This window comes from Pelodiscus sinensis, chromosome 24 (genome assembly GCF_052426305.1).
Source record: "Pelodiscus sinensis isolate ZL-2025 chromosome 24, ASM5242630v1, whole genome shotgun sequence".
In the NCBI taxonomy this organism is placed as follows: Eukaryota; Metazoa; Chordata; order Testudines; family Trionychidae; genus Pelodiscus; species Pelodiscus sinensis.
In genome coordinates, this window is record NC_143075.1 from 5,102,966 (window position 1) to 5,118,646 (window position 15,681).

General features: G+C 43.7%; 1 protein-coding gene and 1 long non-coding RNA gene across 6 annotated transcripts in view; one reads left to right on the forward strand and one right to left on the reverse strand.

Annotated features, from left to right (window-relative positions):
• PRDM16 (PR/SET domain 16) overlaps positions 1-15,681 on the reverse strand; it is a 537,737-nt gene that overhangs the window by 151,836 nt on the left and 370,220 nt on the right. The window lies entirely within an intron of this gene.
• Positions 10,332-15,681, forward strand: part of LOC142819435 (uncharacterized) — a 68,000-nt gene continuing 62,650 nt past the window's right edge. Inside the window, exon 1 of one of the 2 annotated variants that reach the window (XR_012897334.2) lies at positions 10,332-10,473. This is a non-coding gene — a long non-coding RNA (uncharacterized LOC142819435). The remainder of the gene's footprint in view (positions 10,474-15,681) is intronic. The other variant, XR_012897333.2, reaches the window with a different exon arrangement.

Genomic DNA, 15,681 nt, shown 5'->3' on the forward strand with positions numbered 1-15,681 from the left:
GCAGCTGCACCACTAAGGGAGTAGCCAGCAGAGCTCGGGCTTTATCATCTTGCCTGACAGAACTCCAGTAAGTTTCCCCGCTGCCCCAAATCCTTCCTCCCTCCCAGTCCTTAGCAGCAGCAGCGCTGGGGAAGGAGAGAACAGGCCTGGTGGACGAGAGAACAGGGCTCAGGCGGCCTGAGGGGGAGGAGCTGGGAGGGAGAAAACATATTCCTGCCCCTCAGCCTCCTGCCCCCACATCCCCAAGGCCCTGACCTGAAGGACTGGGGAATGCTGGGTAAGTCTGCTCATCTGCTATATCCCCAATCTTTATAGAAGATTTATTAGAGATTGCAGTGCTCTGCCCCTCAGAAGTCTGAGTGCCCTGCTTTCCATCATAATCAATTCCTGGGCAACAGAGCGGAACATAAGTAAATAATTCAAAGTCCTTTCCACCAAACAGACCCCGATTTCTCCCTTCTAAGTGCATGTAGAGCCGAGGATATGAAATTACATAACTCTGAAATCAAGAGCCAGAATGGGTAGGACCTTAGTACATTTCAGGGGAATTTTGTATCAAAATATAGTTTCCACGGCAGGTTGGATTTGGGAGTTTGGCTAAAGTCGTTAGTTTTATTTGTACAGTGTCAGGAATGGGCTAGATCCTTGCAGAGTCCTGGTTAAATTCCCTCTGGGTACATCTACACTGCACACTTATTTCAGAATAAGCTATTCTGGAATATTCTGAAATAGCTTATTTTGAAATAGCATGTCTACACTGCAGGGAAGCCTCAAAATGAGTCCGAGGCAGGCTCCCCTCATGTAGACGTGCTATCTCGATTTACGGCTCCAGGAGGAATAACTTAGAATGGCCCTGGTGAGGGGCTATTTTGAAACAGCAGCAGTGGAGCGTCTACACACGCCTTATTTCGAGATAGCTACTTCGGAATAGGCGTTATTCCTCGTAAAATGAGGTTTACAGATTTTGGAATAAGTGGCTGTTATTTTGAAATTATTTAAAAATAATGGAATGACTGTGTAGATGCTTGCATTGTTATTTCGGAATAATGGCTAATTATCTCAAAATAACGGTACAGTGTAGATGCACCCTCTGTGACTCTTTAACAGAATATCAATCATTTCTTCGCAAATGTCTCTTTTACAGCTTTCATGGATATGGGGCCCTAAAAAGGAATCTGTGATGTGTTCTTTTCAATGTGAAAAAAAATTGCTAAGGCATCCCATTTCATAACCACATTTTCTGTGAACTGTCTATCACTATAACTGCGTAAGATCACCATGTGGAGGTAAAAGGCTATAAACCTCACATGGTCTGACAATTCAGCTCCTGATACAAGCTACACAAAATCACTAGACCCCGTATTTTAACTCTCTGATCCAAAATGTTCAGGGAATCTCGAGGCTGAAAGATCTCACAGAGTCTACACTGGCAGAAAAACTATTCCCCTTCCCTTTTCCAGACCTTAAACCTGATCTTTTATTAAACCACATTAACCCAAACATCCTCCCTTTATTTCTTCCCTGCTGGGTAACACCATGTCAGAACACGAGCTGCCAGGAACGTTCAGTGTCCTGCTGAAAGCTGTAAAGTAGGAGCCTGACTAAATGCACAGAACAGAAAACATAAACACATTGGGCTGACATATTTCGCAGGGATTAAACTGATCAGGGACATCATTACGACTGCTCTCCAATGCTATAAACAAAAGTGAAATCTGATGAACTTTTTCCAGACCCAACATGCCAGGAAAAGCCCTAATTTAAAATTAAATAAGCCTTCCTTACGAAGGTTCTGTTTCAGCAGAAATAACTACATCACAACATCTCAGACTGTTAAGGGCTGGACACATCCAATACACCCTGACATACCCTAGGGGCAGCATTGTCTTTGTGGTGTGAGTCGCAAGTAACAGAGCTAAGGATTCCAAACCCCCGCTCTGCCACTGGCTTGTAGCAAGTCACTTAACACTTCGATGTCTCACATTCTTCATTGGTTAAATGGGGCTAATAGCATTTATCTATCCCGTAAGGGTGGCTTTAGCATTATTTAGTCTATGTCTGTAAGCGCTTTGAAACATAGATGTGTTAAATATATATAAAAAAGAGAGATTTTAGCATGGATGCTTCATGGATTTTTTTTTAAACCCCACTGCATTTCACTGGTATTTTATATTTCAGGTGTACCATGCTTGGTTCTTCCCATAATGTAGGCCTTAACCTTCAGCCAAACCTTCTCTGTGAATCTGTCAGTATCATATACACCACAAAGACGGGCCTGCTCTGAATTTTGACAGGAGACTTCCAAGGGGAAAAAAATTGCCTTAGGAAATGATATTGCTGACTCAGCAGATTCCTCCAAGTCGGTAAGAAGGGATTCGCGCTTGCTGCTCCTCAGGCCTAAAATAGTCCAAATTGATTGACCTTCTTGACATGCTGCAAATCCCATTCATTTACCCAAGATTGTGGGGAAAGAGAGACATCACTTTTAGTCATTGTAGGGTGGTGGCGTTAGTTGGTTCTCCTTTCTCTGGCTTTGGGGAAGCTTCTAAATTGTTATGACAGCTAGAGCCCAGCGTAGCTGTTATTATGAGTCTAGAGAAATACATAACTGAATAATGACTGTGTGTGGTGCAATGGGTCAATGCCTCCAGTAGGGTACGGCTATAATGTTTCTCTTGGTGGCAGGGTTGTGCTTTCCTTAGACTCAGAAGTGAATTAGGTTGCGTGCCAGAGAGAGTATAGAAGTGCTGGCACTTTAAATCTGGGCTGTATATATAAATGTGCATAAACACTATAGAAAGAGATGAAGATCGAGATATACACACACTTTTAAAAACTTTGTTTGATATTGTTTCGGAATTTTCCAGCCTAATTTAAATATTGCATTTTCAAAATTTGAAAAACTGGAAAATCTCGAGAGGTCATCAGGTCCAGTTTCCTGCACTCCAGGCTGGACCAAGTAATAATACAATAATAATAAAAATAACAATTATTCTAGCTAGCTAGCTAGCTATCATTTACAAGTTTAATTATAAAATCATCAAAGGGCCAAATTTTGAAAATATGATGCCTAAGCTTGTATAGCTCCCAGGCAAAATCAGATAACTGAAATAAAAATAAGCATTTGCATATAAAAAAATGTATGTGTACATGAAATTATTCACATAATTGCTCCTTTATGCGTACCTACATTTGCCTCGGCACCATGCTTTTTGTTTTCATTGCATTAGGAATTTTATTTCATTGGCCTGATTGGGTATTCTTTTGGCTATTAATGTTATAACAAGGTCATTGTTCTTCTAGATGATCTTTATGGAGACATGTCCCTTATGAATGGTAACATTTAGTTAATAATTTAACACTGTGCTGTCTGCTGAATTTTCTGAACCAGAAGTACAATCAATGAGGTAAACAATTGGTTTATTGAATTTTCTGTAGGCTTTATTTCCTGAAGAGACAGATGCGAATGCAAAGGATAGCGGCTGTGTGGGGTGTTGCATTGAAAAATTAGACGAAATCAATGCAAGTTGCCAAAAATAATTGTTTTATTCTCTCGGGGAACGTTCAAGACGCTATCGGATGCACTGACCCAGAAAGTTGGTTCCTGAGACGCGCAGGAAGTTTGGCATTTATTGGCATTTTGTTTGCAGCCTTGGAGGTTTTGCCAAGTAAATGCCTAGACTTCGTTCTATTACTTTTACTTTTCATGCTAGTGTTAAGGGCTGGGGGGAAGTGGGAAGGGGAGGAAGGAGGGGTAAGACAAGCCAGCATAGATCTTTTTGCCCTGCAAATATGAAACTACAGGTTGAACCTCTGTGTTCCGGCACTCTCTGGTCCAGCAACATCCAAGGTCTGGCAGGACTGCAGATGTTGTGGGGCTATAGAGCTCCAGCGACAGAGGTTGCCGGTGACTCGGAGTGGACAGTGTCAGGGACAGCGGGGCCCGCAGGACACCTGAGCCTGCAGCCAGCAGGGCAGGGAAGCTGGGGGAAGAAGGGTGGAGTGTGAGGGGCAGCAGAGCCCGCCATGGATAGGGCCGGTGGCAGCTCCAGCAGGGTGATGGGGCTGCCACAAGGCCGGCAGGGCCAGCAGGAGCTGCGACTGGGTGGTGGAGCTGCTGCAAGGCCAGCGGAGATGGGAACTCCAGCAGAGCTGGCGCAGCTTGCAGGACTGGGAGGTTGTGGGAGGAGGCTGAGAAGAGGAGCCCAGTGGGGAGGTTGGCGCCCTTCCCCCCACACCTTCCCTGGTCCAGCAAACTCCCTTGTCCGGGACTGGTCAGGTCCCAAGCGCGCTGACCCGGGAGGTCCAACCTGTAGCTGTATCCCCAATTCAACGGGTGAGTCAATGCACACGGCCTGGCTCACAAGCTGTTGTATGTTCCAAGAGCAAGAAAACCAAGGACTGAAGAGAGCAGGAGACTAGGTTCTCCTTCTGCTCCTGGAGGTGAGACCTTCCAAGGCAGGGGTGATTTCACGGGAGTGGAAGTGAGCATGTAGCCGTTTGTGCTGTCACTCCCTTTACATCGTGCAGGACCGCAGGAAGGGTTTCATTCCCAACAGCAAACAGGCTGGATCCTTTCCCCCGCCCTATCTCACAGGACTCTTTGCTGAACTGTCTAGCGCAGGGGTGGGCAAAAGGGCCTCCAGGAGGGTTGATCCGGCCCACAGAGGCCCTCCCACTCCCCTGTCCCCAGGCCAATCCGGGCCTAGGGACGGGGGAGCATGTGGCACTTAGGGCCAACCCTGGCAGTTGACTCTAAGCGCTGCATGCCAGAGAGCAGGGAGCAAGAGACTTTGCATGCTCCTCCCCACCCCCAGGCCAATCAGGACCTTTTGGTGTCCCCGATACCTTGAACCCTTTTAAATCAAAAGGATCTTTAGCACATTTTCTGCTACTTCCGAATCTCCAAACCATTTCTTTGTCCTCACAGGGGAGTGCAGGTCATTCTCGCACAGAATATTCATAGCAGTGTCACAGAAATGAGCCATCCATGCAGAAACACACACCGCAGAAAACAGACTAGATCAAAAATGAACTACATTGAGATCTCTGCCTCTAACTGTACCAGCATCTGGCATTTACCTGGGCTAGGATTTTACTTCCCCTATTGATTTTAAGCTCACCGTAGGCTTGCAGGCGTGGAGTGCTGTTGGGGTTTTTTTCTTTTTCTTTTTGAGGAAATGTGTTTTTTTTATGAGCACTCACATCTCTCATTCTCAGCACTGCCAACTTTTACAATGCAATGTTTAGTGTCAGAGACATAGAATCTGCTCCTGTCTGTTCTGTAAGGCTATGTCTAGACTGCAAGCCTCTTTCGAAAGAGAGAGTCTAGACTGCACGCGGAACTTTCGAAAAAGCAAGCTGCTTTTTGAAAGAAAGCAGCAAGTGAGTCTGGATGCTCTCTTTCTAAAAAGTCCTGTTTGCTTTCAAGAGCACCTTTTTTCGAAAGAGCACTTTCAAAAAAGGCGTTCTTCCTCGTGGAATTAGGTATACCGCCGTCGAAAGAAAAGCCGCGTTCTTTCGATTTAATTTCGAAAGAACGCGGCTGCAGTCTAGACGCAGGTGAAGTTTTTTCGAAAAAAAGGCTACTTTTTTCGAAAAAACCCCTGAGTCTGGACACAGCCTAACTGATCCTTATTCCGTAGGAATAGGCCCCAACCTCCGGGCCCCGGCTTTTTAAAACCGCACCTCTGCCGTGGTGTGAATAGAGCCCATATACATCAGAAATAGCCAATACGCACTAAATCCCAGATACTCCTATCACCTTACTGAACACCTTACTTAGCTTTGGGACATGCTAAGGAGCCTCAGCAATGATTGTTTTATTTGTTATTTGTAACATTAAAGACGGGAGATTTTTAATGTTTTATTTTCTTTTGCCTATAGTTGAGCTATATGAATCAGCGAATGTTTCATAAAGGGAAGTCTGAGACCCAACATGTGCTCAGTATACGCAGCACATGCTATGCATAGCTGTAGGATTCAGTCCTTATGATACAATATATATACATAGAAGAAAAAAGGAGTTAAAGGAGATTTTTTTGCATCGGCTATTGAAACAAATATCCTTCAATCTGTCAGCCAAATGAATGCTTAGGATGATGTGCACCTGTATCTGCAGTCCAAAGGATGATTACTCCTCGGTACAATGCAGAGAAAACATTAGAACATTGGGTTTACAATGTAAAAAATGGATTTTTTTTGGTTGACTGGCAATTCTGTAAAATCAGGGGGAAAAATCACCGTAGGTTGAACTACACTTTTTTTTTTTTAAATAATCATAAATGGAAAAAAATTGTTTTGAGTCAAATTAAACAGTTTTTTGGACAAAATCTAAAGTTTTTATTTTTTTTTTGCCATTGTAGAATGCTTTTCATTCTTTGAAAAAGAAAATTAAAGGAATGTTTTTGAAATGTAGAAGTGTTTTGAACTAAAAACTGAAATGTTTCATTTTAAAAATGCCATAGCGAAGTGCTTTGATTTTATTTTTTCAGATTTGGGGAGTGGGCTGTGGGTCTTCCAAAATAATGTGGCAATATTGATACCAAATCACAAAATGTTTCAATGTTGTCAAATGTGCATTTTTCTTCGGAAAAAAAAAGTTTCATACAAAAACTTCAGCCAGCTCTATCTATAATATGGTGAAAATCATAAGACTAATACCTGGTGCTGCTATTTTTTTCACAAACTTTCTAAGCACTTTAGAAAGACTCAGCTCAGGGTGTCTTACAGCCATTTTACAGATGGGAAAACTGAGCAACGGTGGATCTAATAGCTCATGTTGGCTTATGCAACAAGTCAGTGACAGAGGAGGAATTTAATCCATGAGGCCTGCATGACTCCAAGATGACTTCTTTAACTTCTGAGTCAGAACTAAGCATGCATTTGTAACCTCCATTAGTAGCAAATGTGAATTACTGTGGGTACCTAACAAAGAACAGAATCTTATCTAGGTGTTACATATGATCCTCTGGAAACCTCAAAAACCTCCACACCCATCTTTCTTTTTCGTATTTTCCAAATTTACAGAGTATACAGAAAATGCAGATTTCCCCCAGGTCTAGCAGTAAAATCAGGTTTCAGTGATGGAAGCTATTTCCTTTCCTTTGAAATGATGACAGTGTGGGGTTTTAGATTTTTGTTTTTCTAAAAAGAGCTACAACCATTCCAGAAAGAACCTCTGTTTCTTTGAAACCCTTCACGTGACTCACTGGGGCAGAGATAGCTGACACATTAGGAGAAGGGAAATAGAAAACATCTTGAAACCCAACTTTCTTTTCCACCTCCGCATCTTTTTAAAAAAAAAAAAAAAAAAAAGGAAGAAGCCCCAAACATTCCAAAATTCATTGATGGAAAATAAAGAATGAGCCACATGAAAGCCTGGTTCAGAAGGCTCATAAAAAGCAGAGCTGAGAGGGATCAGTGTCTATCAGCGGGCTCAGGCTAATGACCCCAAGAGCATGAACCTTTTCGTCAGCAAAAGAGCCTTTTATGTAATTTTGGCTTGTCTTCCTCACTTGGCTGTGCCACGGCAGGGCTATAATGTAAAGTGGTTTCACTCCACACAGAAATAATAAACTCTTAAAAATGATTCCTGGGTAACCCTGTCAGTTTCAGTGCCAGTCACAGATCCCTTCCCAAATCCGGGGCAACACAAATGACCAATAGTTGGGACATGCCAAAAGACGGACTAGTAAAGAGGCAGAAAGACGTAAAAGAGGGAGGCTTTGAAAAAAGCCAGTAAGCACTAACTCAAAGTATTCATGTACAAAATCTGACCTCTATTATGCATTTTGAAAAATTATTCTATTTTTATCTTTTTTTGTTTTGTTTTTTACAACAACCAAACAAGGCTTTATTTATTTGATTTTGAAAAAAATCAATGAATATGATTGAAATTTTTTAAAAAGGGAGAATGCGGCTGCTAACTTTCCCAGGACTGGAGAGGCAAAGCCCTCCGTGTGAATGGAATGTGAATTGGAGTCCCCCTGAGGTGAACACAAGTCCGATGAGTGCATGGCTTTGCCAGATCAAGCCATTAGCGATAACTGTGTTTGATGAGAACTCCAAGGCTCCTCACCCTTGCAAGTACAGATGCCGTAATTAGAAGCACGCAAACCCCCACTCTGTCCTTTCAAAGGATGTCAGGTAAATATTTTCTTTGGTTTTCAAAGTTTCTTGACTTTGGAGTCTCCTGAAGTTTGGGGGTTGAACAAACCCAAATTCTTGACTGGAAACCTCAGTCGAAATTTGGCACTAGATTTTGGTGGTTTGGTTAAGCTCCCATTGTTCTGCTTACATTTCAAGGTGATTTTCATGGGGCGGCTTGCATTCTGATCTTGGGAACCCTGAAGATGGCTATTAGTCCTTCAAGGAGCAGCTGAGTAGTCCCCTGGGGCAAAGCAATCCCTTCTCCACTTCCCGTTGGTGTGACAATGACTGTGTTGGCTTTATACCTGTGGCTCCTCTATTCTCACAGGCTATGTCTACACTGGCAGCTTCTTGCGCAAGAACTGTTTTGCGGAAGAGTTCTTGCGCAAAAAGTCTTCCACAAGAGAGCGTCTACACTGGCATGTGCTTTGGAGCAAGAGATGTGCTTTTGCGCAAGAGTGTCTAAGGCAGTGTGGACGCTCTCTTGCGCAAGAAAGCTCTGATGGCCATTTTAGCCATAGGGGGTTCTTGCACAAGAAATTCATGTTGCCTGTCTACACTGCCCTCTTGCACAAAGGGGCTTATTCCTCATGGGGAGAGGAATAACTCTTCCAGAAGAAGCCCTGTTTTCTGATGCTGTACTGTAAATTTACTTGTGCAAGAATGTGCGTGCAGCGTAGACACCCGGCAAGTTTTTGCGCAAGAACAACTGTTCTTGCAGAAGAAGCCACCAGTGTAGACATAGCATAGTGTGTCTTCTACAGCCTATGCGGTGATGCCGGGCTGGCTGGCTGAGTTGTCAGCCCCAGGAGTTGCAAAAAGCAGCTCAGAGCTACCCAGTTGAATAACACGTCCCAGCTGTGGTGGAAACTGTGTGAAACTGAGAAGGTCTATGTCATATTGCTACATGAATCAAATCTATCCCAGCTTCATTTGCATGAACCTAGTCTGAATTTCTAGTTTGTAAACACCCCCCCTCCCAAATCCGGTGAGTATCCAGTGGCTTCAAGGTTTACTGCAAACATTTTCTCTACTTCTATCTGTTCCCTTGGGCATCAGTGAGTAATAATGGTGTGAAGATACCCATAGCTGTACAAACACACACACACACTCTCTCTGTTGCATGTGTGCACACACATCCCGCCCCTTTGTTATTTTCTGCTCCTTTGGACTCTGGCAAGCAGGACCTAAAGGACTTTATTCCATTAAATGTGAAATGTTTAATACAGTAAGTACAGGTTGTACCTCCCTTAATTGGGACTCTATGGTCCGGCAACATCCATGGTCCGGCATGTACCACTGATGTTCCTGAACCACAGAGCCCGGGAACAGGGAGGTTTAGTGGCAGGGCAGGAGCACAGTAGTGGGGACTGGTGATTCAGCCAGGAATGCAATGATGGGGAGGGGTGGATGGCATGGTGGGGAATTCTGGCTCCTGCAGTCAGGGAGCTCCAACCTCAGCCTCAGTGGTAGCCAGGAAACTCTGGCCCCAGCTGCAGAATTCCATCAGCTAGAGAGCCCCAGGGGGCTGAAATGGTAGTAGGGCCAGGCTGAAGCCCTAGTTCAGTGTCAGCGGGGCAGCATGGGCTGTGAGGAGAGGGACCTCCCCTGGTCTGGCAAATCCCCTTGTTCAGGACCAGTCAGGTCCCGAGGGTGCCAGACCAGGGAGGTCCAACCTGGACAGTAACTCCTGTGTTATCCATTTTCCTATTAACAGTACTCTGTTCCCAAATTTTTGGTATACCACAGATTTTTTTGCATGGGTCATATAAAGCTGAGACTTTGTAGGTAATATTTTTAATGTACAATCAAGTTAATACACATTCAGTGGAGGCAATTTTTTTCTTTTTCCTTGCTCTGGTGTAAATCTGGAAGAACTCAATTGAAGTCAATCGAGTATAGCATGTATATAGTTAGATTGGAATTGTGCCCACACATTGGTACAGCAGAAGGTAAATTATACTAATATTTAATTTAATTAAGATAAAAGAGCTGGTTCACAATCCAGTTATTATAGGCTTCTAGTGTAAATGAGATGCAAAACGAACCTAACTTGAAATATAAGGCAACGTGTATTGAATAACTGTTTTACACGAACTATTGGACTGCATGAATGTCCACGGGCATTTCTAACCCAAACATTAAAGGTTAAATTCCAAAGGCCTCTAGACCTGCTTGGCTGATTTGAAATGCTATTTATTTGTTTTGCTTGGCCATGTTAGAGTAGAATAAATCCGCTCTGCCTCTTCTAAAATGTTGTTAAACAAATGTTAAACATTTTGGTCACTGATTCTGATGTACCTGAGAAAGAACTTTTCAGAGGTAAGTTTTCATTGGGTCTATTTTACATGTTTGAAGGGTCTAACTGTTATAGTATAGTAAAACTATTTCCTCACATCTCCAGTTACATTTAATAGTGACATGTGTGCTCTTATCCCAGCACAGAACTTGTTCTACGGCAGCACACCATGTACTGCTAAAGTTGGGTATTTTATGTGAGAATCTGTCTAACAACTTCTCTCTAGCTCACTGAGAGTATCAACCTGCAGTGCAATATTGAATTGCCCATTCAACGCCCATAGTGGTTGTATGGAATTTTGCATAAAAATGGTTGCTTTATGCAAAATGTTGATGAAATGGATCATTTTCACTAAGAAAAACCCTCATGGGCTCATGTGAAGTAGAAAAGGAGATTACTGTTTGCTTGAGGAAAAAAAAATATAGGTTTCTTAGCAAAATTTTCCACAAAAATCGGTTCCGTGTCCAGTATTGTAGGAGACACAAACCCCACCTTCTCCATATTTCACATATTGTTGTGACTATTTGACACATGACTATTACTCGTGCAATGGTCCATCTTGGGTATGCCACTGTATGGTTCTGTACTGATTAAAAAAAAATCTGGCTCTAATATTTCTCTAAGAAACTTTTTCACAAAAGAAATGTAATTGCCCTTCATGGGTGATGAGAGACTGTATTTTATGTTAATTACTGGTAAACAGGTTTGCTTTTCAGTTTTAATCTCTTCCATTAGCTGTGGAATAATAGGGGCAAGATGGTAACTTTCTGGTGCTTACTAGTGACACATTTATAATATAGTTGTTTCCTCTGTCTCTAAGACTCACTTCTGTCACCTGGGGGATGCGGTGGGAGGGGAAATATCCCCTTTTCTGTCAGGAAATATCCATTGCTATAAAAAAATTTGGATACCCAAATGTTACTGCTTCAACTTCTTTTCACTGAGATCTTTCCACTGCAGTTATTAAAGATGTCTTGATTACTTGTATAATTGAGTGGTACTGTTCTTAACTACACAGCAGACTAATTGAAATGTATGAGAAACAATTTAGAGTAATTGGAATCAATTAACTGATGATTTTCCTGGGAACTGGTACCTGATCTGAGGCGAATTCTAATTGCCCATTCTAAGGCTAGGAAAAAACTCAACTCACATTATAGATTTTGAAATAAGGCTGACTTATTTTCAGTGGATGAGCTGCTGTCTAAGCATACATTGAAAACCAGGCAGGCTGTCCTATGTAATGTAGTCAGAAACGAACCAGCTCCACTGACCCAGGCTGGCATTGCTACGACCCCTGGACCCACATGAACAGCCTTATGCCCACTTGCTGTATCCATGGCTAATTAGTTTGCCAGTCTATGCAGCAATTTTATAAGCAGAATGATGCTGAAAACAAAAGACCGATGGTTTACTACTATGTACTTTATAGTGTGAAACTAGTGATAAGAACATAACAATGGCTAGACTGGGTCAGACCAAAGGTCCATCTAGCCCAGTGTCCTGTCTTCCAACAGTGGACAATGCCAGGTGCCACAGAGGAAGTAAACAGAACAGGGAATCATCAAGTGATCCTTCTCCTGTCATCCATTCCCAGCCTCTGCCAAAACAGAGGCCAGGGACAGCATACCCTTTCTGGCTAACAGATAAATTAATGGAGGTTAGGTCCATCAATGGCTAAGTCTTTTTTTAACCCTGTTAAAGTCCGAGCCTTCATAACATCCTCTGGCAAGGAGTTCCATAGGTTGATGCATTCTATACTATCCGCAGGGCTCCTGCCAGCTCCAGCCCGGCAACCTCTACTGCCCTAGGGTCTCTAGAGTTGCTGCCCACAGGCAGTGTTGCTATCTTTATTACCTCCCACCTTTGAGGGTGCTGCCCAAAGCCAATGCTGCATTCTCCATTACATGCTGACTGTGTTAGAGTATTGAGTCTGAGAAGCTGATTCCTGCAACTTTCGTCTCTCGCTTTTAATACCTGAGTCTTACTTTTTTCACGGATGTGCCAGTAGGACTCCACATATTGTCAACAGGAATGGGCATCCGCAGGTGAGTCAGACTCCCAAGACGTGACTCTTCCTTTGCTGCGGATGGCGCTTCAACATCACTGATGTTGGAGTGGTGTTGGGAGGGGTGTACAAGGGAATTTGAATGGATTCAGTTCAGCAGCAGTAATATCATAGGCCACTGGAGCAAGGCAGACTCATCAATGGCAAAGAAAAGTGTAAAGAATATTACCTTATCTGGGAAGAATATTATATAACACTAGGGGTACGTCTACACTACATGCCTCTGTCGGCAGAGGCATGTAGATTTGTTTGTTCGGCAAAGGTAAATGAAGCCGCGATTTAAATGATCGCGGCTTCATTTACATTTACGTGGCTGCCGCGCTGAGCCGACAAACAGCTGATCAGCTGTTTGTCGGCTCGCTGCTAGTCTGGACGTTCCCCCCGTCGACATCAAAGCCCTTTGTCGGCAGCCCCGGTAAACCTCATTCCACAAGGAATAACGGGGCTGCCAACAAAGGGCTTTGATGTCGACAGGGGGAACGTCCAGACTAGCGGCGAGCCGACAAACAGCTGATCAGCTGTTTGTCGGCTCAGCGCGGCAGCCACGTAAATGTAAATGAAGCCGCGATCATTTAAATCGCGGCTTCATTTACCTTTGCCTACAACCCTAATCTACATGCCTCTGCCAACAGAGGCATGCAGTCTAGACACAGCCTAGAAGATTTAGCAGGCATTGAGAGACGCACCTCTCCAAGGCTGCTGCAGCCCCAGCGGGAACAGCTGGGGGAGGGGTGCATGTCCCCCAAGCAGGGGCAAGTCCAAGTTCCTTTTCTCCTGCTCTCCTCAGCCAGAGTGAGGAATGCAGCAAACTGGGCACTTTCCCCTCACTCCCTGACGAAGAGGAACAGCCAGCAATGTTCCCGCATGAATCGGGAAGGGAAGAAGATTCAGTCTCCTTTAGGGTTGCCAGATGGTTTCAACAAAAATACCGGACACACTTGACATCACATCACAATCTACCGTACATCTTATCTAGAAAATACCGGACATTTCTATTTTCTCAATTTGTTTCCCAAACAGAAAGCTCAAATACTGGACTGTCCGGTTCAAAACTGGACACCTGACAACCCATATTCCTTTGCCCACTCTAAAGCGCACTAAGGAGTGGGAGGCTCAGAGCAAAACAGTCCCAAACCGGGTAAGAGATATGCCCCCAGCCAGCCCCTTTCACCTGCCTGGTGATTCTGTCTCTTTTCTGTATGGTTTTATGAGAAACAGTCCCATTCCGGGCACATGCCATTGTCCTGGCACAACCAAACCCGTACCTTGCAGTAAGTTATAAGAGGAAACTGCCCACTGAATTTGGTGGCCCTAGCTCTTATTATGGAGGAGGAGTTCTTGAACAGACAGACAGACAGACAGACTGACTCCCAGACAGACAAACTCTCTCAAATATATAGTCGACCAGAGTGATTGCAAACACTCTAGGCTCACTCTGGGACACTCAGCAGGCCCCTGTCTGTCTCTTAACTGTGTGGAGTCGCCCTGCCAGTGTTAAGTTTAGTGTCTATCCCTTATCAGATCAAACCAGGCTGGGGTTTCACGTTCTGACTCCTGCCATTCTCCTCGCATTCATTCTTACTTCCTGTATGCTGAAAGTCAAGCTCCCATTCACAAAAAGCCTGGACTTATCTCCTTACCTCTTGACCCTGAATCATGGCTGCAAGTATGGGATTTAATTTCTATCCGTGAGCTAATAGGTGACAAAGTCCTTTAGTTCAGTGCCTTAAAAAAATGTTTTAAAGGCCATTTTTAGACCCCTTATTTATGTTCCATGCACTGAACCGAGTTCACCGCAAAAGCTCATTAAAACCAAAGCTCAGCTTTTGAAAAATAGAACGTAGAGGCTAGGAATTCAATTAAATCAACATCAGACTTGCAGCTAAACCCTGGAGAGATGCTGGTCACAAAAATCAAGCAAAATGTGGTGGGGTTGCTGAAATTTCCTCTCTTATATGAGTCCAAAATTCAAAGTGAATTCTCTCTCTGCTCCAAGAGTTCAAGTGACTGGGAATCGCAACTGGAAAAAAAGTTTCACGAGAAAGGCTGTGACCATAACCCACCATTTCTCTAATTTCAAAGAATTAATATTTTCCTATAAAAGAATGACTAATGAAAATCCTAAAGATTTTTATCAGGGCTAAGGCTAAGATTAAAAAAAAAAAAAAGAGGAGGGAAGGTTAGGGTCCAAAACAAGAGGTTTTGGGAGGTTTTGAAAGCCCCAAACACAAGCTAGACTCAACAGCCAGTGATATTCAGAGGGAATTGAGTATGTAACATTGTTATTTTAGAAATGATTTGTGTCATGCTGAGAACCACTTTACCAGGAGTAGCTCTGTGTTCAGCACTTCAAATTTCAGGTCACTTACTGAAAAACCGTAATAAGGATCTGGGGGCCTAAATTAACACTTTGTTTCTTTTGGCCTTTGGTTGAACCTCTCTAATCCAGCACGCTCTGGTCCGGCAACATCCATAGTCTGGCATGACTCTAGAATTTAATAGAGGACAAAATCCCTGCTATATACAATTCTAGAGGGCTTTTTAATAAGGATAGACACGGGGCGGGGGGGTGCCCACACTCTTTGCTGGGACAATACAGCATAACAGCTTTTATCAGGATTCACACTGATACTTTGCCTGACTTTGGAAGAGTGTTAGCAGGTCTCCGCAGCCCAGCACTTGAGCTGAGAAGTGTTTGGTGGGGCCAGAACCCGCGATCAGTTAGGGTAAGTACCACATGAGTGCTGGTGAAAATGCGAAGAGGAAAAATACAGCTTTGTTCCTTGAATACCTTGGAAGAAAACACATTTGCCCAGGACCGCGTGTGTGGCAGACTACATTTGCACTACGAAAACAAGCACTTCTGTGTAAAGAATTAGAGGTGTAGTGTTATGAAATGTGGTGCAGAGCACAGGTTACTGCTAACCGCCTGCGCTGGACACAGAAGGGTTAAGAAAGCCAGTGGAGTTTGACAAGTACAAGGTGAAGTGGGAGGTCACAGGCGTCTAAAAGGCACCCTTAACCCCTCTTGGCTGGGAATTCAAGCTCCTGCTTGCTGTGTGGACCCGCACATCATCACTTGTCGATAGAAATCAAAATGAGGCGGCTGTGACAGACGGGAGCTTTCATTCTTAAAGGGACAGTGAGGCCAAACAGCTCCTCC